This window comes from Diceros bicornis, chromosome 32 (assembly GCF_020826845.1).
Source record: "Diceros bicornis minor isolate mBicDic1 chromosome 32, mDicBic1.mat.cur, whole genome shotgun sequence".
In the NCBI taxonomy this organism is placed as follows: domain Eukaryota; kingdom Metazoa; phylum Chordata; class Mammalia; order Perissodactyla; family Rhinocerotidae; genus Diceros; species Diceros bicornis.
Genome location: NC_080771.1, coordinates 37,369,972 through 37,392,492, shown reverse-complemented (window position 1 = coordinate 37,392,492; position 22,521 = coordinate 37,369,972). Strand labels below are relative to the sequence as shown.

At 58.6% G+C, this 22,521-nt stretch overlaps 1 protein-coding gene across 3 annotated transcripts in view; it reads left to right on the top strand.

The window, feature by feature from the left end:
- Window positions 1-22,521, top strand: part of CBFA2T3 (CBFA2/RUNX1 partner transcriptional co-repressor 3) — a 94,860-nt gene that overhangs the window by 18,428 nt on the left and 53,911 nt on the right. The window contains exon 1 of one of the 3 annotated variants that reach the window (XM_058528481.1): window positions 14,296-14,550. The exons of the other annotated variants lie outside the window; for them this stretch is intronic. The gene's annotated coding sequence lies outside the window, so the exon portion shown is untranslated. Of the gene's footprint in view, window positions 1-14,295; window positions 14,551-22,521 lie in introns of those variants that run through there. 3 annotated transcript variants of the gene reach the window in all.

Genomic DNA, 22,521 nt, shown 5'->3' with positions numbered 1-22,521 from the left:
GACCCAGTTTGTGCTCCGTGCTCAGCGCCGTGGTCCTCGTCACCTTCCAGCCCCGACGGCGAGTACTCAAGTTTGCTGGCAGCTGGGGACACAGCCCTGACAGGCCGCGGGGTCAGCCCAGGTGCCCGGCCGTGGGGCAGAGGTGTCTCAGGAGCAGGCGATTCTGACCAGGAGTCCCCGGGGAGAAGGCTGGGTTTCTGCACTTGCGAACTTTAGAAACTTCCGGAGCACTTGGGGAAAGCGAAGATTCCTGGGATTCGTCCTCAGCAGGTCTGACCTGTAGTTGCCCCGGGCTCATGTCTGAGGGGGCTTTTGTTCTGGGGGAGAGGGTGACAAATGCCCAGAGGGGCTCCCGGCTACCATGGATTTGGGGTGAGCCTTGTATTCTGTGATTTGTGTTCCACGTTTAAGGTGCCCTGGCTGGATTGCGGTGATGAAAGAAGGTAGACCCCTTGGGACTAAGGGGGACCGTGCGTACGAGGCCCCCACAGAGGCTCAGGGTCTTCCCGTCTCCGCCCTGGATGGCAGCAGGACCAGCTTTGGGGTCTGACTGTGCTCAGCAGGGTGGTCCCTGTGGCCAGAGAGCCAACCCCGAGACCCCCAGGGGAAAGCGAGGGCACACTGTGTCCACGGCGCAGAGGCTGGGTGGAGGCCCCCACTGGGGTCAGACGAGCCGTGTTACCTCCCCCTTTGCTGCGAGCTCTGCTTTTGCCAGATTTTCCTGGGATGAGGGTTGTCGTAAAACCAGCCCTGACTCGATGGTCATCCTGCACCGAGGACACAACACGAGGCTCTGGCCCCCAGGTGTTCTGACCGCACCACTGGAGGTTCTGCTTGGCCTCCGTGGGCTGGGACCAGGCTGGAAGAGCCACAAGAGCCCAGGCAGCCGTCCTCTCAGCCACACGGCTGACGTCCCAGAGCCCCCTCCCCACATTCCCAGGGGACAATACCCTGCCAGGCCTGGGTCAGGGACCAGTGAGCTGTGGCTGAGGGGCCAGGTCACAAGGCGAGCCTTGGCTAGGGGGTTGTCATGATGGGTGGGCCGCATCGTGGGTGGTGGCATCTGTGGGAGGGATGTGACCACACTCAGGCATCTCTGAGGTGCATCACACACAAGAAACAGAAAGAACGGGATGGTTTCGCTCAGAAGATAAGAAGAGGCCTTAGGGGGCATGACAACCATCCTAAAATGCTTGGAGTGACCAGAAGGAGGAGATGTGGCTTGTTCCAGATCGGCCCGGGGGACAGAAGTAGAGCCAGCGTGTGCAGACAGGCCTCCTGGTGCAGCTGACCACTTGTTCCCCCGCAGCCTCGATTCTGCAAACCAGCGCTAGCCCCGCAGCAGGCAGGCGGGTACCGCGGGCACCCCCCTCGAAATCCCCCGCTCAGACACACAGCAGAGGAAAACTTATCTTCCTCGCTCAATATTTGATCCCAGGAAGGTTCCAGGTGTTGCTGGCCAGCCCCAGGGGGCCAGAATGATGGTGTCCTCCGAGTGGCCCTGTCTGGTCAGGGGCCCACCCTGTGGCCAGAGGGCAGGTCTGTTTCCAGCAGAGGAGAGGCCACCATGCAGTCTGGGTGACCCCAAACAACACACCTCCTCCCAGGAGCTGGCCACAGGCCCTGTGACACACAGGGACACTGAGGCTGGGAGAGGTGCTCCAAAGGCCAGAGCGAGGCTAGAGCCCATCCCCTTGAGGGAAACCCGGAGACTCCCTGCTACTAAGATCCACGGGACGTAGTCACAGCAAAACAAAGCTGAATGTGTATTTTCCCAGGAGTAAACTGTGACTTCAACAGGCAGAAATCACGGGCCCTGGGCACCTACCAAGCAGCAGTGAGAGGCGCTCGGCCGTCGCACCACCACACGCGGCCCAAGAACAGAGAAATCTCGCCCCGTCCACGCCCCTGCCCCTGCCCCCAGGTGAGCCCCCACCCCTGTGCCATCCCTGCCAGGAGCCCCCACCTCGAGTTCAGATCCTGCCGGGTCCTCAGGCTCCACCCGTCCCACCATACCCAGAGTCGCGGGCTGGGGGCAGGAGGCCTTCGGCTGTTTCTAGAATCCTGCCGACCGCTGAACACAGCGTCTCAGGGGCGGGGCCTCTCCGGGGGGAACGCGGATGCACTGGACCAGTTTTCCATGGACTCAGGCATTTCATGCATCCTCCAGCCGGCATGGACCCCACACCGGCTCAGGCTGGACCAGGACCTAAGGCAGAAACAAGGGGCCCTGGCTCCTCCGTTGGGAGCGGATCTGTCTGCATGTAGCAGTACTTCGGGGACATAACCAAGCCGGAGGTCTCTTACACAGGAGGAGTGGGTGGGGCCAACTTTGGGAGACCTGAGTGCCCGCTTCTGGTCTTTTCTGCCACCCTTTGTCTTTCGGGTGCCTGGGCAGGAAGAAGTGGGCAGGCGGCTCTCACCGTCCACAACTAGTCTCTTCTGGTGAGAAAACAGCCCTCCTGCCGGCCCTGCGGCCCACCTGGCTCCCGGCTACGCCCCATCTCACAGCCGGTCGCTCGCAGGGCCAGCCACGCTGGCAGGTGAGAGGGCGGGGAGCAGACTGCGCCCTCAGACCCCTGCTGTTCCCCGCGAACACATCGGGGCCTCTTAGCAAGGATAGGCTGCTCGAGGTCCCACTCCCCTCCGGACCCCTGCAGTAACCCCTCACAGAACTGACAGACACGGGTGCCTAGTGGGGGAGCAGAGCCCTAGCCCAGACACGGTGCCCCCTCGCTGAGGCTCAGTCTCCCCAGTCGTGACATAGTTCACTGAAAGACAGCCCTCAACCCGCCCTCCCGCAGAGCCAGGGCAGGGGGCGGGAGCATGGTTCCTTCTCTGTGCCTGCTGTTGAGGGTCACGGACCCAGGACGTGGGGGGTGCCCCTGGACACACTAGGGACACTGGGGGATCCAGGCAGCCAAGGGGAGGAGTGACCACCCCCCGGTGCCTCATCCTCTGTTCTTGCCCATGGGGCAGGGGCTTGTTCGGGGGAATGTTTAACAGACAAATGGGGCACGGGTGGGTTTTTCTCTGGGGGCAAGGATGACCATTCATTCCACCAGCTGCGCAATCAACAGCCAACACAGCAGAGTGTGTTGACAGAGCCCTGTGTGTGAGTTCTGGACATTTCATAGGCAGGACACAGTGGGGCAGGAAGCCATGGCCGTGCGTCCAGGGTCCTCTGCCACCTGGGAGAAGCCCCAGATCCGTGAGTAGCTGTGACCGGCTGTCACGGGGGTGCAGGAGGGCAGGATGGGGAAGCCTCACGAGGAGAACTGAGGCCAGAGGAGCTTCGAGGCAGAATGTTCCAGGCAGAGGCCTTATGTGTGCACGGAGGGGCTGGAGCACGAGGGCGGCAGTGCGGGCGGGACTCTGTCTCTCCGGCGGAGTGACAGCACAGATTCGTCTTGCAGAAAGCTCTCCCAGTGCCTGCAGGAGGAGCATGGGAGGATGTCCTGGATCCTGTGATAATAAACGGCGCTGTGGGAGGGGGAGATGCCTGTGGGCCTGGAGAGCGTCCACCCTGGGGCCTGAAGGGGCTGGGGCTGATAAGTGGACTCCAGCACCCCGGCACCGCAGGGCGGGCCTGTGCTCACCTCATGCGCCCTTAGAGACCTCCGCTTAGCTCTCAGTGGGCACAGCAGGCTGCTGGGGGCCGAGGGAGCAACACCCTCTCCCCACAGGGGCTGTGGGGTGAGGATGCTGTGGGGGCAGGAAACAGAAGTCTCGCTCAGGGGAGCTCAGGGGGGGTGCGAATGCGTTGGCTCAAGGGACAGGCTCCAGGAAGAGCAGGGTGGGACTGCCTCATGGGCCCCAGGGTCCAGCCCTCTCCCGCCCTCCCGCTCTGGCTCTTGCTCTCCCAAGCAGGTGAACTCAGGCAGCTCTGGACACGCCCGCTGAGCAGAGCAAAGAGCCAGCTCCTCCTTCCCTGTTCCCAGTCAGAAACTTCCAGGGAAGGACTGTGATTGGCCTGGCTTGGGTCACATCTTCGCCCAGTCACTGTGGCTGTGGGGTGAGCTGCTAAGAGTGGCCTTCTGAGGCCCATGCCTAGCCTGGGGCCGGGAAGCAGCCTGGATACAAGGGTGAACAGAGAGGCATGCCCCTGCCCTGGGGAGAGAGAAATAGTGAACAAGGACGCCACAGACAAATGTTCTGTAAATGCAGTGAAGGGAAAGGACAGGACCCATGAGAGCTCAGCAGGAGGGACCCTGGCCTCTCTGAGGCTGCAGCAAAGGGCTGGAGAGGTGTTCCTAGTGGAGGGCTCAGCCATGCAAAGGCCCCGAGGGGGGAGAGCAGCTGGGCTGTGATACAGGCAGTGTCCCAGTGTGGGGTGAGCGTCCCAGAGCAGGAACTCTGTCTGTGTCATCACCATCAGACCAGGGAGTGGGGCCCGCTCCCATCACGGGCTAGGGCGACGTTGGAGGCAAACCCAAGAAATGAAGGAGTTCATCATCTCTTTCGTATTTCTTCCTGTGAGATGTGCCTATTCATATACTTCACCCATTTCTATTTTGTGTTTATATTTTTCTCGTTTCTTCATAGCGATTTTTGTATACAGTGCTATTAGTCCTTTGTTACACTTGTTGCTAAAACCCCCTCCCCACCTCTCTCTCACCTTCCCGGCTTCTCTCCGGCCTCTTTTGGCCCAAGGTTGTGAATGCTCGTAGAGCCACGTCGGGTTTCTGGGTTTCCTTTGTTACGAAAGAACATCACACGAACGCCCTGAATTTTCTTCTAACACTTTCCCTGCTCTGTTTTCCACCTTTTTTTCTTTCACACAAGTGCACTTTATTTTTCCCAGTGAAGTGAGGCACATATAACTGTTTTCCCAGCATGAACGGTGAGTTGTCCTGATCATGGATTGGAGAGGGCCTGCTTCTCCAAGGTTTACACGCTGCCCCGGCCCGCTGACGTCCCCTTCATGTGTCATGGCGGCCGAGCCCTCACAGGTCACACTCCCCCACTCGGCCTGGTTCTGGTCTGAGATTGAACAGAGATGAGCGAGATCTCAGGGCTCATCTTCCAGCCACATCACAAAAGTGTGTGCCCGTCAGCCATCGTTACCCTCATCTTACAGAGGGGGCAGGTAAACATCCTGCCCACACTGGATGTTTAGCTTTTAAGATTTGGCTTTTTTATAGGTGAGAAACAGTCCCTGACGAGTCAGCCGAGTCCTTGGGTCACCAGCGAGGTTCAGGCTTCCCCACAGCCTGTGGTCTGGCCACTTCTCAGATGCGGGAGAAGCCTGTGGAAACCTCCCTTCTCCGTCCTCACCTAGGCTCCCTCAGGAGGACGGGGCTGACAGTGCTACCAGGAGCAGGGCACAGAGCCAGCTGCTGGAGCAACAGCGTCCACTCCCTGCAGCCACAGTGCTACCACCCGGCCCACTGAGGCCACGTCCCGGCTTCCGGCCCCTCTGAGAGCTGCCCCCTCCTTGGGCTGCTCATTCTCGGTTCCTCGCCGCAATCTGAAAGGGAGATGGGCTGCCCTTTCGTGTCCTCCTTTCTTGTGACTGTTGCTTGCGGTGTGGACGGTGGGCGGGGGTGGCAGGGTGTGAGTGGCCAGACAGAAGGGCAGAAGCAGGTGGGGTGGGGCCGGCAGGGCAGCAAGAAGGGGAGTGGGCCCTGAGACCCAGCAGGGCTGCCTGCCTCCGTCCTTGGTGTCCCCGGCCTCAGCTTCCTCATCTGCAGGAACGTGGTTCATAACCCGCCATGGGGTTGTTCTGGGGTTGGGATGCGAGCGTGTCTGAACAGCAGCGGCCCTGCACCCACACAGGTGGGCGACGGCAGGTGGCCGCTCTTCGGAGGCGAGCTCCTTCTCTGAGGCCGCCTGGCTGGAGGCTGCATTTGGCCAGCCTGGGACTGGGATTTTAGCCACCTGGCTTCACACACACAATAATTAATGACATAGCCTGGAGAAGCTGACTTCACGATTCTCTCAACGTGACTGCCATCCCAAAGCTTTACTTGATGTTCCTAACTCAAGCTTCAACAGAGGGAGAAACAAATGGTTGGAAACCCCAGAGGCACCTCCCGGGACGCCAGCATCCTCAGGTGCCCTGAGCCAGGTGGAGGGAGCCCACAGAGGAATCAGGAGTCGGGTCTGGGGGGTCTTTCCAGGCACTGCAGGTGCCAGCTCTCCCGGAGCCCACCCATACTGCACGGCCCACCCAGTCCCTCGTCCCCACTTCTGCACACACCCTCTGGTTCTTGGCCACCAGCCTGCCACCAGCCCCCACCACCTTCATCTATGGCCCCCCGTGGCCCCTGCACAGGAGGACGCAGGCGGGGAGGGAGGGTCCCTGGAGCAGCCTTCACTCAGAACGGACAGGAGCTGCCACACAAGTACCCAGACCTCAGGCTTCTCGGGCAGGATGGCTCTGAGGGCATTCCCGAGGTCTCTCTGGGGTTCCCAGACCATGAAGCTCCAGTGGCCCTTGGTGGCTGGGCCGCCTTGGTTGATCCCCTCCCCTCCTGTCTCACTCTCACTCCCCACCCGGGCCTTCTGCAACACCACCCAGCCACCCACTGGCCTCGGCCATGTCCACCTCGGGGGAACCAAGGATGACAGTGCCTGGCCTCTTGTTCACCCCTTGCCCCAGGACAAGGCATTTCGCCTTCTGGAGTCTGTTTTCCGTTCTCAGAAACTGGGCAGGAGTTCAGCCGGCGCGCCTGCAGGGCTGGGCGTGAGCACAGAGAGGGAGCCTGCCTGCGGGTGCCTGGTGACGGGCTTTGGGGCCCCGTGTCCCAAACTGTGGCCTTAGACCACCCAGAATCCCCGGGAGGAAAGGTGGACGGAGGAGCACATAATGCGGGCTGCAAGGCGGTTGGCCCTTCTAGTCCCGTCTCAGGGGCAGGCGTCCGGGCAGGGCCAGGCTGGGCCATGCGGGAGCCTGACCCACAGTGGGAAATCAGTAACAGCGATCCCGCCTTTGTTTAAAGTTTTGATATTTTGCTCATCATGGATTTTTGTCATGGATTCTAATTTTTTTTTTTTTTTTGGTGAGGAAGATCAGCCCTGAGCTAACACCCAATGCCAATCCTCTTTTTGCTGAGGAAGATTGGCCCTGGGCTAACATCCGTGCCCATCTTTCTCTACTTTGTATGTGGGACACCGCCACAGCATGGCTTGATGAGCGGTGCATAGGTCTGTGCCCAGCATCCGAACCTGTGAACCCCGGGCCACCGAAGCGGAGCACACGAACCCAACCACTACGGCACTGGGCTGGCCCCATGGATGCTAATATTTTTAAATATTGGGTTAAAATGTGATTTATCTCGAATACTGAGTTTATTGGTGCCAGCTTAAATTCCATCCCCATCCTGCCGAGTCTTCATTTTCACAGTCGCCCAGGGTAATTCTGATGTATATTGAAGTTGGAGACCTTCTGCATTGTAGGTGATGGTTAATAAGCCACAGTGGCCCTCAGATGGCTAGGATCAAGGCCTTCTGGAAAGGAAGAGGTATAGTCAGGATGCTTTTGGTTGCAAGAAACAGAAACCTCCACTAAAACCAGCTTGAACAATAAGGAAATTTACTATCGAAATTGCGAGTCCAGAAGTAGAGTGGGCTTCAGGGTGGGTTGATTCGGCAGCTCAACGATCCTCCAAGGGGCCCCGTCCTTTCCATCCATCTGCCCCCCATGTCAGCGTCATCCTCACGATGGTAGCCACAGGGCAGGGAAGGTCCAGGTAACCTGCAGACACTGCAGCAGGAGAAGCCAGCAGAGAGCGGTTTGCTCTGGGCAGTGGGAGCCAGGGAAGTCCCCGGGAAGCCCCTCCCCTCACATCTCATTGGCTGGAGTTGGAGCCAATCACTGGCAAGGGAAGGAGCTTCTTTCTGAACCTGCAGATGGGTGTGGGCTGGCCAGGCTGTGCTCAGGGTTGGGCAGGGTCATGGAGTGGCCATAGTGGGGAGTGATGGAGACCTAAGCCAAGTGGGGGCTGTGTTCACGAGGGAGAAGAGAAGGGTAGTGGGGTGGGTTGGTGGGCCAGGGGCCCAGGCAGGCAGGGTTCCCCATGGAGGCCCCAAGAAGGCCTTTCAGATAAGGCTGATGGCAGGCTCCCTGGTGACAGGCAGAGCTGACTTTGTGGGCACAGAGGAAGGCCCCTTTGCACCCTCATGTAGCCGCACCTGCCTTCCCTGCTCGTTCGCTGGTGCTATGCACTCCCTGCACAACCTTATGCTGCAGCCCTGATGCCAGGTGGACAGGATGATCTCACCGCCCTCTCCCTCGGCCTTCCTGGTGTACCTCTGCCTGGGGCTCTGGGAGGGCCTCCCCTTCTTCAAGAGGGGCCATCCCTGGATCGAGGTTGGGCCAGTCTTAAGCCAAGGGCCAGGGGAGAAAGCCAAGAGATGCTCCTGGGGCCGGGAAGCTTCCTGGCTGGAGCCCAGACTCCCTCTGCGTCAGGTCTCTTTCCGTGCCTTCGTGGTCATCTGAAAGCCCTGGAATCTGGTGCCCACGCCAGCTTCAGCGATGGCCAGGGTGGGACACGACACATTTGGTCCCGTGTGCTGTCCCTTTTCCCAGTGTCCCTTGCAGAGTCACTCTCTCTCACTTCCCAAAAAAAGGCCAGCGTCTCGCTGTCTGGGCCCAGCCACGAGGCCTCACCTCCATGCCTCACTCGCAGCAAACACATCTGATTGCAATTCTGCTGGTTTGCAGTCTTTGCTTGCAACAAAATTGAAGGAGGACTATGGATTTGTCAGCTGATAGGCATTAAAGATCATTTTTATGACCAGTCACCATGCGGTTGGGGCAGGTCACTGCCAGAAGGAGGCCACAGTGATATCACTGACCTCTTTACTCATGTGGTTGAGGTTTCTCGGGATTTCACATTAAAAACTCACAATAGGCATGGAATTAATGCCATACCCTGTCATTTCCTAGCAATAAGTAATATTTATGCATGAATACACAAACTACTCAAAAAAAAAACTGCCCATCTCTCTTTTTAGGAGAGGTATTTCCAATAAAAATTTACTTTTTATGTTTAATAATTCTTAAAATGTATAATAAATTCACATTGTTGGTATCACTTTATACTACTAATGATCATGATAACCCAATCCAGAAGACAAACAAATTTTAACACAAGAAAATGTTTAAATCTTGACATTCCAATTTATTTACCTAGTTCTGTATAACAAGGGAATCAAAACACTTTCAAATTGAAAATATATTAGGATAAAATTCTGCTGAGTGGAATAGAAATAAACACTATGAGAGAAAGGCTGTGTGAAAAGTCGGGTATCACAGAAGAGGCTGGATGTCCTTCCAACTGTGCATATCCTGTAATTTATATAAGATGTTTAAAATGTCATAGATATCTCTTTTTTCCTTGATCTGCTGTGTTTTTTTAATTACTAGAATTTATTTTTAGAGTAGTCTTGGGTTTACAGAAAAGTTGAGCAGAAAGAAAATATTCCAAGTATCGTTCCCCCTCCAGTTCCCATTATAAACACCTTTCATTGATGTGATATACTTGTTACAATTGATGAACTGATATCGATACATTGTTATTAACTAAAGTCCATAGTTTACCTTCAGCTTCCCTCTTGGTGTTGTACATTCTGTGGATTTGGAATAACGTATGATAACATGTATCCAGCATTACAGTATCCTACAGAGTAGTTTCACTTCCCTAAAAATATCTGTGCTCGGCCTGTTCATCCCTCCCCCCAATCCCTGGCAACCACTGATCTTTTTACTGTCTCCATAGTCTTGCCTTTTCCAGAATGTCGTATGGTTGGAGTCACAGTATGCAGCCTTTCAGATTGGCTTCTTTACTTGCAACATGCACTCAAGTTTCCTCCAGGTCTTTTCACGGCTTGACAGCTCACTTCTCTTTAACGATGAATACTATTCCATCGTCTGGATGTATACAGTTTGTTTATTTCTTGACCTTTTGAAGGACATTTCAGTCTCTTCCAAGTTTGGGCATAAAGCTGTTATAAACATCCATGTGCAGATCTGTGTGTACAGATAAGTTTTCAATCCTTTGGGTAAATACCAAGGAGCATGAATGCCGGATCATACAAAAGGAGCACGTTCCACTTTGTAAGAAACCGCCAATCTGTCTTCCCAAGTGGCTGCACTATTCTGCATTCTCATCAGCATGAGTGAGAGTTCCTGCTGCTCCACATCCTCGCCAGCATTTGGTGTTGTCAGTGTTCTGGACTTTGGCCATTCTAATAGGTGCGTGATGGTATCTCATTGTGGTTTTCGTTTACATTTCCCTCATGACACATGACGCTGAGCACCTTTTCACGTGCATATTTGCCATCCGTGTATCTTCTTTGGTGAGGTGTCTTTTCAGATCTTTTCCCCATTTTTTATTTGTGTTGTTTGGTTTCTTACTGTTGAGTTCTAAGCATTCTTTGTCTATTTTGGATTACAACCCATTATGGGATGTGTGTTTTGCATGTATTTTCTCCCAGCCTGTGGCTTGTCGTCTCATTCTCTTAATAGTATCTTTCACAGAGCAGAAGTTTCAATTTTAATGAAGTCCAACTTATCAAATTTTTCTTTCATGGATCGTGCTTTTGGTTTATATCTAAAAGCTCATTGTTTCAGCTAAGTTGCTATGTGAAAATTCAGGTGTTGAAGCAGAATTCATTCGTGTATTTTTAAGTGGATGCAATGGCATCGAGCCCGTCAGCCACCCTTTAATACAAACATCCATGTTTACAGGAGGTCAGATTTTATACTCTCGGCAGCCCTTTGAACTTCTGTTGAAGACTACTAGCTACAACAGAAACATGTCGAAGGAGTCCACAGTCACTCAGAATTCCTTTTAAAGACCAGTGGGTCTGTGGTGGCCAACAGCCTGGACTCCCAGGCCAGGCTGGCCTGGTGGGATCCCAGCTCTGCCAGAGAGCAGCCTGTGACATTCAAGTACCCAACCTCCCCGGGCCCTGGTGTCCTCATCAGGCCATCAGGGCTGGTGGCAAGACCCACCTCTCAGGGTGGTGGTGAGGGCCATATGGAACTGGCAGGGGAAGCTCACTGCACCTGGCCAGGGCTCCAGACGACAGCTCCTGTTGGGTGTCAGGGTGAACAAAGGCCCTTTGTTGCAGCAGAGGGAACAGGGATCAGGGACACCTCTGACAAAAATTTGTAAGTTGCATCTTTGTCAAAACCCTGAGCTAGGAGCTGTGGGGGTTGAGAGAGAAATCAAAGTGGGTGCGGCCCTCTAGGGTTCCTCATCCAGAGGAAGGACCAACACGTGCAGAAGCAACGGAAATTGCAGTTGGAGAGGACTGGGTAGGATGGGGTTGTTTTCCTAAGAGGACCCAGAGAGAGGACCTGACTGCAAGTTAGAAAACTTGAGTGCTGGCCCAGCTTTGCCACTGTACACCTCAGGCAAAGCATGTCGGTCTTGCTGGGTGTATGCTGGGGGACTACATGCTGGCAGGGAGCTGGCTTCACCTGGAGAGGCCGCAACACCAGGAGGCAGGCGAGCTGGTTCCTTTTCGGTGAATTGGACTCCTGCCTCTGTAGACACTGGTGCCTTGGAGGCTGCACAGGGACCCTGATTCCCAGCTCCACGGCTCTCTGCTGCTGCAGGCCCTCCTGCTCTGTGTCCCTCCTGCCAGCTCTCAGTGGGGCACCTGGCCTTGGTGCCCACCTGCCCATGGCCTGGGCTCCTGTAGGTGAGTTCTCCGTGCCAGCCAGACTGCCTACATCTTCTGGGCAGAGATAGGATCCTTCTCCTTACAGGTCACCTCGCAGTGCCCAGGAGCTGTGCCTGGGCCATTTCCAGCGTGAGAAACCAGTCCATGGGAGGCAACAGGGAGACCTGGCAGGTGAGGGAGCAGTGTAGGCACCCACCTGTGTGGCCATGCCACTTGCCGGAGCCTCAGTCCCTCCACCTGTCAGACGGGGGGTTCCAGTAGCATCTGCCTGGCAGACAGGTGAGCATTAAGTGGGAAAACGCAGAGGCCCCACTCAGTTCAGTACCTGCCCCCACCAGCCCTCCTCCATGCCGGCTACTGTCACGACTCACTGTGACTATGATGTGGCCACGCTGGACTGGCTGTCGGCTGACCCAGCCACAGCACAAGAAGGAGCCCTGACTCTGCCGCCTTCTTCCTCCCCAGCAGCTGCAGTTCTCAGCGGGGACGAGGGAGCCTGTCACACTGGCACAGGGCTTAGAGCACAGTCTCTGATGATTGCAGTTTTATTCTCAGGGTTTGGGATCTGTCGTGTCTCAAATGGTTTTCAGCACCCTGCTTAAATCAGTGAGGTTGCAATTGGTAATTTAACACCAACAACCAAGGCAAGGATGTGCTGTTTGCAGGGGGTCAAGATGCAAAGGACCCCAGGCCCAGGCTGGGTCCAGCTAATGCTCCATGTGAATGCAGTGGTGGTTTGGGGCTGAGAGCCCCACGGCTGGCTTTAAGGCTCCACCTGGCCCACTTTTTGCATTTTAATGTCTCTGAAATCCAGAGGTATTTTAGGGTTATAATGGGGAGCATATTCTCCTTTCTTAGTGGCTCATCAAATAATGGTGCATTTTAAAATCAATGGTGCCTCCAAGTCCACGAGGTAAAGAAGTCGGTATCAATAAATATTGGTGCATAAAGTCTGTGGACTTAAGCAACACGTCTGATGCTTTTAGATCCACATTCTTTGGTGAAATGGGCTCAGGACCCTTGCCCTTCCCCAAGGACTGGACTGAGTCCGTATTTAAGCACATTCTGAAAGCCAGGGGACGTCGATGCCAGACATTTGTGTTACAATTAAATCATTCACCACACCCCCTCTTATATCCACCAAAGACAGGAGCCCAGGAGGTCAAGGGGCCACATAGGGTGCTGGTGACCAGCTGACCAGACCCTGGCCAGTGCCCCTGGGGATGGCACGGGAGGACCGGGCAGGGGCGGTCCTCCCTCTCCCAGAGGCCCAAATTCCGTGTTTCCATCAGCTTCCTCTGCCCGGTTCTGCCTGAGCGAGCAGAGCTCAGTCCAGGAAGAGGGACAGGGCTGGGGAGAAACAGGCAGGTGGAACAAACCCGAAGGAGAGGGACTTTTTTTTGGCACATTGCTGTATTTTTATACTTGGGAATTGGAGACCTTGGACCTTCACATGCAGATTTATGCTAAATGAGATGCAAATCAGGGCCCTGCTGTTCTGAAGTTCTGGCTCCTCTGTCTCCTAAGACCGCGACCCTGGGACCCCAGCTGGTCTCTAAGAAATGAAGCACGTGCGGGTTGGGGGAGGAAGGAGGGAAACGGCGCCGATTTTACTAAAATGTACTAACCGGGCAAACGCATCAGATAAGCCACAAAGCGCTTTAGGGAAAGAGGCGCCGTGGTGAGGTGGGCGGTGGCCGAGGGCTGCAGGCTGGAGGGAGCGGAAGGTGCGGAGAGGCGGGGCGGTCCCCGAGGTGACAGGTTGCGCGGTATCCAAATGAATGCAAAGCGCGTGCAAATACCCCGGGCGGGCGCCGGCCCAGTGGGCGCGGGACCCGGACGCCGCAGGCGGGAGGGGAGAGGGCGCCCCCTGCCGGCCGAGTGCGGAGACGCCCCGGCCCTCCCTGGCCCCGCGGGCGGGGGGCGGGCGAGGGGAGGAGGGGCGCGTGCCCCTCGCCTCCTGCCCGATGTCCCGGCTGCGGCTCCCAAAACTGCGAGCGGGCGGCCCCCGGCTCTGAGGTGGGTGTGCGCGGCGGCGCGCTCCCTCCAGGCCCCCACTCGCCGCCCGGGGGTCGGCTGCGGAGCCGGCGGGGTGGGCGCGGACGAGGGGCCCGCTAGGCACGGCCCCCGCTCCCCCACGGCCGCCTGCGCTCCGCACACGCTCTGCGCTCCCCTCTCCGCGGACCCCCGCGCTACCCTTGCGAGCACCCCACTACAGAGCAGCGCGCATCCTCTCTGCACGGCCCTCCACGACCCCCGCACTCCGCTCTCCGCACACTCACCCCGCTCACACCCGCCCCCGCGCCCCGGCCGAGATCGCAGGTCTGCCCGGGGCTCCACGGCTGCCCGGGTGGAGGGGACGGCGGGGGCGGCTCTCGGTCGGGCGGCGGGCGGAGCCCCTCTCCCGCGCCGGCCCCGCACCGAGCGGGGCGCTCTCGGCGGCCGGCGCCCCGGGGCGGAGCCGAGCGCGATGGGCGCCGGGCGGGAGGCAGGTGGCGCAGCCGCGGCGGCGGGGGGCAGGAGGCGGAGGCGGAGCGCGCGGGGCGGGGGCCGCGGGGCCCCGTGAGACGCTCCGGCGAGCGCGCGGCAGCCGGAACCCGGCGCCCGGGAGCCACAGGCGCGGCGGCCGGACCGCGCGGGCCGCGGAGCCGGAGACCGCCCGGGGCGGCGTGCGTGCTTTGTTCCCGCGCGGGCTGCCGGAGCGAGCGGCTGGAGCGAGCCCGGGCATGGCCCCGGCGGCCGGCCCGCGCGCCCCGGCCCCGCCGCGCGCCTGAGCCTGGCGCGGAGCGAGAAGACAGCGCGCGGATCGCCCCCAAGTTACTGAGGCGGGGACCGAGTTCAAAGGAAAGGCCACTTCAGGAGCCCGGTCCCGAGAGTGCGATCGCAGCCCGTCCGCCGGACCTCCGGACCGTAAGTGCCCCGCGCGCCCCACGCGCCGCCGCCGCCGCTGTCACCCGACTCCGCCCGCGGCTGCCATCCCAGGGTCTCCCTGCAGCCGCGCCGAGTGAACGGTCCGCCCCGGGCACACCCTCTGCACTTTGCAAAGTTGGAGCCCAGGGAGGAGTAGGGCCAGCCCACTCAGCGCCCACCCACTTGGGCCGAACGCCCCCCCCCAAGGTGAGCCAGGAGATTGACCTGCCGGGGGGTGTGGTCATACTTACGGTGGGACTGCACGCGGAAGGTGGGGAGTCCCGCAGGCTCCCCAGGGGTGCCTGGGCTTCCCGACAAAGGCCCGGGCCAGGTGACAGGGGGCTGCAGGGTACAGAGGGCAACCCTAGGGGAGACAGAGGTGCCAGTGGCCCGGCTGTGGAGGAGGGCCGATGCTCCCTCTACCCCTCCCCTGTTGTTTGGGTCCCTGGTGCTGCCGCTGAGGGGAGGGACCGTTAGCAGTTAAACAGTCTTGCTGTGAAGTCTGACGAGAGCCCCCCCCCCCCCCCCCCGCCCACTACGGTGGGTGTGGAGAGGGGTTTGGACTACCCTCCCTGGGGTCTTGACAGCCTGAGGTGCTTCGGGCGCAGCCCGGTGGCAGCGATTATGATCACACCCTTTGGGAACCATCCATCTGTGTTGGGCAGGCCAGGAGCCAGGCTGTGGGAACTTGGGAGGGAGGTGTGAGCCGACGTGGAGGGACAGATGGCTGGAAATTCAGCCCTAGACAAGCTTACGTGGAGCAGAAGGCAGCAGGGCTGGTGGCAAGCCACACTCTGAGCTGCTGGGCTCTGAACACACAGCCCCAGGCTGTCCCTCCTTCCGGCCTCTAGGAACCGTGGGTGTGCTGGGCCCTATAGCTGCAGAGGAATGGGCAGACCCCTATAAGTGTAGAGACCTCTGCCTCACCCCAACCCCAAGAAAAAAACTGTCTTCCCCACCATTTAGGTTGAGGCTGACTGACTTCAGGCCTGTTCCAGCGGCCAGGGAGAAAAATATTTCCTTTGAGAACAGAGACCTTGTGCCCCTGTGTGTGGGGTGACCTGAATAACTGTCGGGCCCCGTCTTTGACCCTGTGGCCAGGATGCCACTTCATTATGTGTAACTGGGCGTGCGTTTCCTCCACTGGACCCGGAAACAGGAGGTTCCCAGGGTGGCTGCTCTCAGAGGATGGGGGTTAGCTGGGGACAAAGGATGGCAGCTATTCTGTGTCCCAGCATTGCTCTTGCAAGTTGCTGTGAGGTTTGAGAAGCGTCTTGAGGTTGGGACCTCAAGGGGAGGACTGGGCTGTGCCCCGGACACAAGGCGGCCCCTGGTGTCATTTCTCGGGCAGGGGCAGGGGCAGAGGCAGGAAGGGCCTGTCCACAGTTCCTGGGCACGTTCTTAGAGAGCTGGTGCTGTGACATGCACTGGGTACGCTGTCATTTGCCCCACTCCCACCCGCCTTCTGTCCTCCAGCGGGGGGAATCCGGAAAACTCAGTCGGTCCCAGGGAGGCAGAGGGTTCTGTTCTGTGCAACTGACAAGCCCAGCCTGGGCAGCCATGCTGTGTGGGGCTGTGTTGCCAGGCCACTCTTGTACGTTGAAAAGGAAAAAGAGAAGAAAAGCTTGAGCAGTAGGAACAGATGTGGCATTCCGTGCTCCCTGAAAGCTAGACAGATGCAGGGCGGGAGGAGACTATCTATCACATTAGGACCAATTTTCGGGCAGAGTCCGTGTCTCTGGAGGTGCCTTCATCTACGAGTGACCGGAGGAGGGGACAATGATGTGTGTGGTACCTGGTTGCTCACAAGCCCAGCCAGGGCTGGCAAGCTGGAGGATTTTGGCCTGACTTCTCCCTCCAGGACCCTCTGGGGCCACGTTGGGTCCACAGGTTCTTCCTCTGTCACTAGGTTATCGGCATAATTGAGTTACCACCTCCAGGAAATCTCTCTGATTTGGCTCCACATATTTTCATTTCTGCATGACTGGAAGAAATTAATTTTCCTTCCTACGCAAGGATCTGGAGACGCCGGCAGGCTGGGTCACTAATCCATAAGATCCAAGCCAGCAGGGCTGCCACTGTGGAGGGAGGGCCAGCTCGAGCTCCTGCTCCCCCTAGGGCAGCAGGGGAGAGTGGGGCCTGTGCGAGGCATTTCCCCGCCACCTTCTGGAACCGTCCTGGGGCTCTGGCTGGCCTCGCCTCCCTGCTGCACTGTAAGCCGGTTGAGTTTCGGGTTGTCTGATTCATCCTCAGCCTCCCACGGCGCCTGGGTACGCAGGATGGGGGTTGACTTCAATTGATCTGAGTTCCCTTGCCGGTCGGTGTGTGCGTGCACGTGTATGTGTTCAGAATCCGGAATGTGGGCCTGGTGAAGAGCTGGCACACAGTAGGCGCTCAGTAGTGGCACCTCCCTCAGGGAGGGGCTGGCATCTCCACGGGGCATCTGTCCTGCCCGCTGCACTGCTTTCACCTGCGAGTGTGTCCATCTCCCGCCACGTGTCAGCGCTCCCACGCAGCGTCAGAGTCTGCGTGACGGCCTGCGAGGGTGCTGGAGCCTTTCCAGTTTCACAGATGCCCCGAGAGATGCAGGCCCGTCAGGCTCGTGAGGGGAGTCCGGGTCTGCTGCTGGCCGCTGTCCTTCCCCACATGGCCTCTCCAACAGACAGCAGCCGCCTGGCCTTGGGTTCCGGCCCTGTGTGCTGGCCCGTGGCCCTCGTCCTTGGCCAGCCTGTCAGCGTTCCTCTACACCTGCGGGGGCTGGCGGCTGACTGCTCTGTGAGGAAAAGGGGTTAATGCCCCTGCTGTCAGAGCCCTCACCTGGACACGGCCTCAGGCGTGTGGGCGCGTCTGTCACTGGCATCAGAGGCGCCACCTGGGGTCGGGGATGGGCAGGAACACCTCTGCCCCATGCAGGTCACAGAGGCCCAAGGCCAGTCCTGTCCCAGCTCTTCCCAGGTCTCTCTCGGCTCTGGCCAACCACATCCCCCCTCCAACCACCCTGGGTCAGGGAGGGATAGGAGCTGGGAATCCTTGTCATTCAAGACCTCCCGGAAGCCACTGGACATTGGCTGTTATGACATGGTGTCCACACACGGCATCACTGTTGGGTAGCTGGTGTCACCTCCCAGGCCAGCCGCAAGCCTGGGGGCAGTGGGGTCCTGAGCTCTGTGACTTGTAAATGCACGAGTGTGGCCTTGCCATGATTGCACTCACTGGACAAAACTGGCCCCGGAAAACGTTTGTCATCAGCTGCTCATTCAGGGGGCGGAATGATTGGACCCCTGCGTCAGGCAGGCAAGGGGCAGAGTAATAATAACGCAGGCCGTGCCAGGCTTCTTCTCCCATGACCTCATGACAGCTGTGAAGGCAGGTACCCTAGCTGTCCCATTTTCCAGATGGGAAAGCTGATGCCCAGAGAGGTTCACCAGAGGCGGGGGCAGGCGCCACACTGTGCGCCTCCTGTAACACAGAGGTGGACAGGCCCCTGGAGCTTCCCACTGAGTTCTGATTCTGGAGTGCCAGTGTGGGGCCCTGGGCGTGTGCTTACGCAGAGCCCCCTGCAGATTCTGAGGAGCGCCCACACCTGGATCCACTGTGTCTGAGGGAGGGGCGGAGGAGGCTGGAAGCTCGTGACTGATGGGTGTCCATCGGGGCACAGCCTTTGAGGATCAGGGCTCACTGGGGGCAGTTCAGAGGGGGTGACAGAAGCTCCTTGTCTTGGCCACGTCATAGCTCGGGAGACGGGTCTCTGGGTCCAGGCTAGGCCGAACCGGCCCCACCCTGTGTGTTCCAAGACATCGGTTGCTTGCCAGCTGATCCTTGTGGCTCTCGTCTCCCTGGGACTGTGTGAGCCGCTGAACCACACCTCCAGATCCTTTCCTGGGGTCGTGCCCCCAGACCTCTGGGCAAAACGAGCGGGGCTGACTCCACGCCTAGCACCCGAGGCTGGGACCCTGCTTTATTCGGGGCCAGGACGAGCTGTGCAGAGGCCGGGCTGCAGGAGATGACCCAGCCCCCAAATGCCTTTGAGGGCCACCTTTAGCCCAGAACACAAATGCAGGCAAGCCTCTGGAAACAGACTCCTGGATGGAAACCGCCCTTGAGCATGGGTGGAAAGACCCAGGCAGAGCCCTGGCATTCAGCGTGGAAACTCATGGTGATGAAAGTGATAAATAATTGGTTCCTGGTTCCCACTCGGCTCGACCGGGCGTGGGGTGCATGGTGGAGCTGGAGCCTCAGATGGTCCAGAATGCGCTTCCCGCCCGGGCGGTTTGCAGCAGTTCCCTGCAGCAATAAAACAGAAGACTTCTGCTTTTTGTAATTCGTGGGACCTCACGGTGAGCCAGATGTCACTGGGAAGGAAAACAAAGATGCATTTGGCTGCAATAGGGCCGAGGCGCCAACAGCCCCGCTCTGGGGCTCACCCACGCCCTTGGCCGCCTGCATCAGCCCCATTTGCCATCCGCACACACTTTCCCAGAGTCTGGGGTGCTCGGAGCCCCCATTGTGCCCTGAGGCCGGGAGCATGGTGGACGTGGCAGGAGGTTTGGGGAGGATGTCCGGGCACTGGGGCGCTCTTCTGTTTACTTGGGCAGGGAAAAGTCCACAGGGGGCAGAGCAGAAGGAGGGCGGGGCAGGAGATGCTCCTGGACCTCCCAGGGGAGGTCGAGAGAGGGCTCCTCGTGCGCCCCGATGGCCCTGGGTAGCATGTGGGACTCCCAAGGATGTCCTCGCCTGGTGGTCCTGACCTGGGAGCACCCAGGAAGGCCGAGGGAACAAAGGCCAAGAAAGGAAAGCCCTCTGGCTGTGGTGGACCCCTCTTACGGGCAGGTTGGGGAGGCATGGAGAGGTGACGAGGGTCTGCAGGACCAGAGGAGGCCACAGCCCCCAGCCCTGCTCAGGGAGCCCTTGTCCCACTCACTGAGGCAGCAGGAGGGGATGGGCGGCATGCCAGCTTCTCTGAGCCTCACTGCTTGAATTTGAATCCGGCTTTCAGCCCAGTTGCTGTGTGACCATCAGCAAATCACTCACTCTCTGTGTCTCCAGTTTCAAATGCAAAATACAGTTACACAGGCTCCGCCCTCTTCAGGTGGTGATGAGATGTGCAAGATCCATGTGTGTCTGGCCTGTGGTACATACTTGCTGATTCCTGGCTCGTGGATGTAGCTGTCATGTCCACTCTCTGGGGGACCCTAATGCCATCCTGGGATTCGCTGTTGGGTGTGGGTGTCAGGGAGCTCTGAGCTCAAACCCTCCCAGCCAGACCTGTGTAGGTGCTCACTCTCCCTGTGCCTGTGTCCTCCTGTGCAAAACGGGGTGACCCAGAGCAACAGCCATGTCCTCCAGCACAGCCCAGGCCCCCACGCCTGTTCACCCTCCTCCCCACCTTTGGGACACAGCGAGCTCGGTGCCAAGCACTGGGCTCTGTGCACTGTGCCACCTGGGGACACAAGCTCCATTGCCCTCCCATTTCACGGAGGGGAAACTGAGGCTGGGATCATCACATCCCATAGCTTCGTGATGACAGAGGTTGGATTCCAACTTGGGAACCCAGGTCCTCTGACCCCAGAGCCTCTGTGTTTCTGCCACAGCTTTGTCCCCAAACAGCTGGTGGTGACTTCTCACTGGGCCTTGGGATTTCGTGGCCCTTCCTCTACCCTCAGTCCCCCTCTCAGCCCCCCACAGCCTCCCTGGCCCAGCCTGGATGCGTGCGCAGTAAACACAGGGCCCTTCCTCTCGTCCTCCCCTGCATCTGAGAAGTCAAGCCGGGGCACGGCCACCCAGGGAAGAGGGCAGCATTGGGCGTCTGAGCCCGGTGGTGCCCAGGACAGACGGAAGTGGCGGCGTGTGCCCTCTGATGCTTGCACGCCAGGCTCTGCAGCCACACAGTCGTCGACGGCAGTGTAGCCGTGGATCTGGCGGAGTGGCCCTTCTGCTGTCCTAGGGAACGTGTCATTCTGACATCCAGGGCGTGGCCGTCCATTCACTCGCTCACAGATGTGGTGGTGTCCACCCCACCATGCTCCTGCCTACAGGCAGGGAACAGGAGTGACCCCAACTCACCACACCCCTCAGAGCCTTGAGGTCCCTTCTGCCACGTGCCTCAGAGCACCTATTGGACGGCACCACAGATGTTGCCCGCTTCCCGCCTCACACACAGGAAGATCACCCTCTCGTGACGGCTCAGGGTCGGGGTCTGGGCTGGGACCCTCTCCACGTGGCCCACCGATCTCTGCATATCTTGTCCCCTCACCTGCTCTTTGCCCAGATAACTAAATGTTGTCAACTGGGGGCAGAGGGGGAGTCCGCAGGCACCAGACACGACCCCTCCAGGTGCCCATGTCTCTTCAGATCATTCGGAGGCTCCAGAGTTTGAAAGTTTCATTTGCTTATTTCGTGTGATCTGAGCAGCTGTTAGCAGCGTGACTTACCACACGCACCTCTGGGACCCCCGAGGCCGCAATCCTATAGGAGGTGTTCTGAATGGCGGCTCCTTTCAAGAAGCCTTGGCTCACACGGGCCTCGCGCGGCACCTGCTGGCAGAGCAGACGTGGCGGTGCTGACCACACGAACAGGCTACAGGCCACCTGTGTCGATTCAGATTGTGGCCACATTGAAAAAAAGGAAAAGAAACCGGCACAAGTTTAGTAATATATTTTATTTAACCCAATATATCCAAAATGTTGTCATATCAACATGCAACTGATTTTTTAAAACATTGAGATCCTCTATTTTTTTTAAGACTGATGTTCAGGTGTGTTTTACACTTGCTGTGCACCTCAGTTCCTGCCAGCCACCTTGGTTGGCTCCTGGCCGCCACGTTGGACAGAGTGGGACAAAGGGCACGGGGAACTCCCAGTGGCCACTCAGGTGCGGGCTGCTGTGCTGGCCCTGGGGAGGCAGGCATGTGGCACTGTGAGGTGTGAGTCAGTGACGGCCCCATGGAGGCAACAAACAACATGAATGGGAAGGAGGAGCACAAGGCGGGGCCAGGTGGCTGGAGCCGTCATGGGGGGACTGTGGGGTGCGATGGATGCAGAGGGGACTCTGGCCTTTGTCCCTGGAGTCTCGAAGGCCCTGGGAAGCCCCCTGAGCTGCGCTGGGTGGGATGGGGGCTGATCAGATTTGCATTGTGAGGTGGTCATCCTGGGGGGTCAGAAGGTGAGGAGGCAGGGCCATGAGAAAGTGATGTCCAGACTCGGGGCACTGGGGAGGGCTGGGAGCGGGTGTGGGTGCCAAGGAGGCATCCAGGGTGACCCGAGTCCTGGTCAGTGTCTGGACGGTATGCAGTCCAGGAGAAGCTGCACCTTCTTCCTGTCGCCCTGCACGTCTCACCCTGAGCTCCCAGGACTGGCCCGAGAGGCCCCTTCTTTCTGACAGTCAGGGCGGTGGCCGACCATCTGAAGCCCAGGGCATTTCTTTCCTGCAAAGATGAGCTTCCCAGCAGCGACGACACTTCCCGTTTGCCTGCTGAGGAGAGCGGGGCCAAGCTGTGGGAGGTCCCTGGATGGGGAGAGTCCGTCCAGCCGGGCAGCCGCTCAGCGTGCACCCTGGAGCCTTAGGAGCCTTGTGTGCAAGTGCGAGTGTGGTGTGTGCGTGTGGAAGTGTGCATGCGTGTGAGTATGGATAGGGTGCGCACAGATGTGGAGACAGGCAGAAGAGGGAAGTGGGGCCTCAGCTGCCCTGGGCACTCACAGGGGAGCCCCAGCCAGCCTGGATGTCCAGAAATAAGGACGATAACTCATCCTGGCCCAGCCACGCTGCAACCCTGTGGGAACTTGGTGTAAAATGTGACCAAGGCTCAGGTGGACCCAGCCAGAACAGACCTGCGCCACCCAGGGCCCCGCAACCCGGACTGAAGTCAGCGTCCACGGAGGGGACTAGGGAAGGCCTCGGAGATGGGACTTTATCCCCGGATGCCTGTCACTACACAGGTATATGGACTGTCCCAGGACGCCTGTCACCACCCAG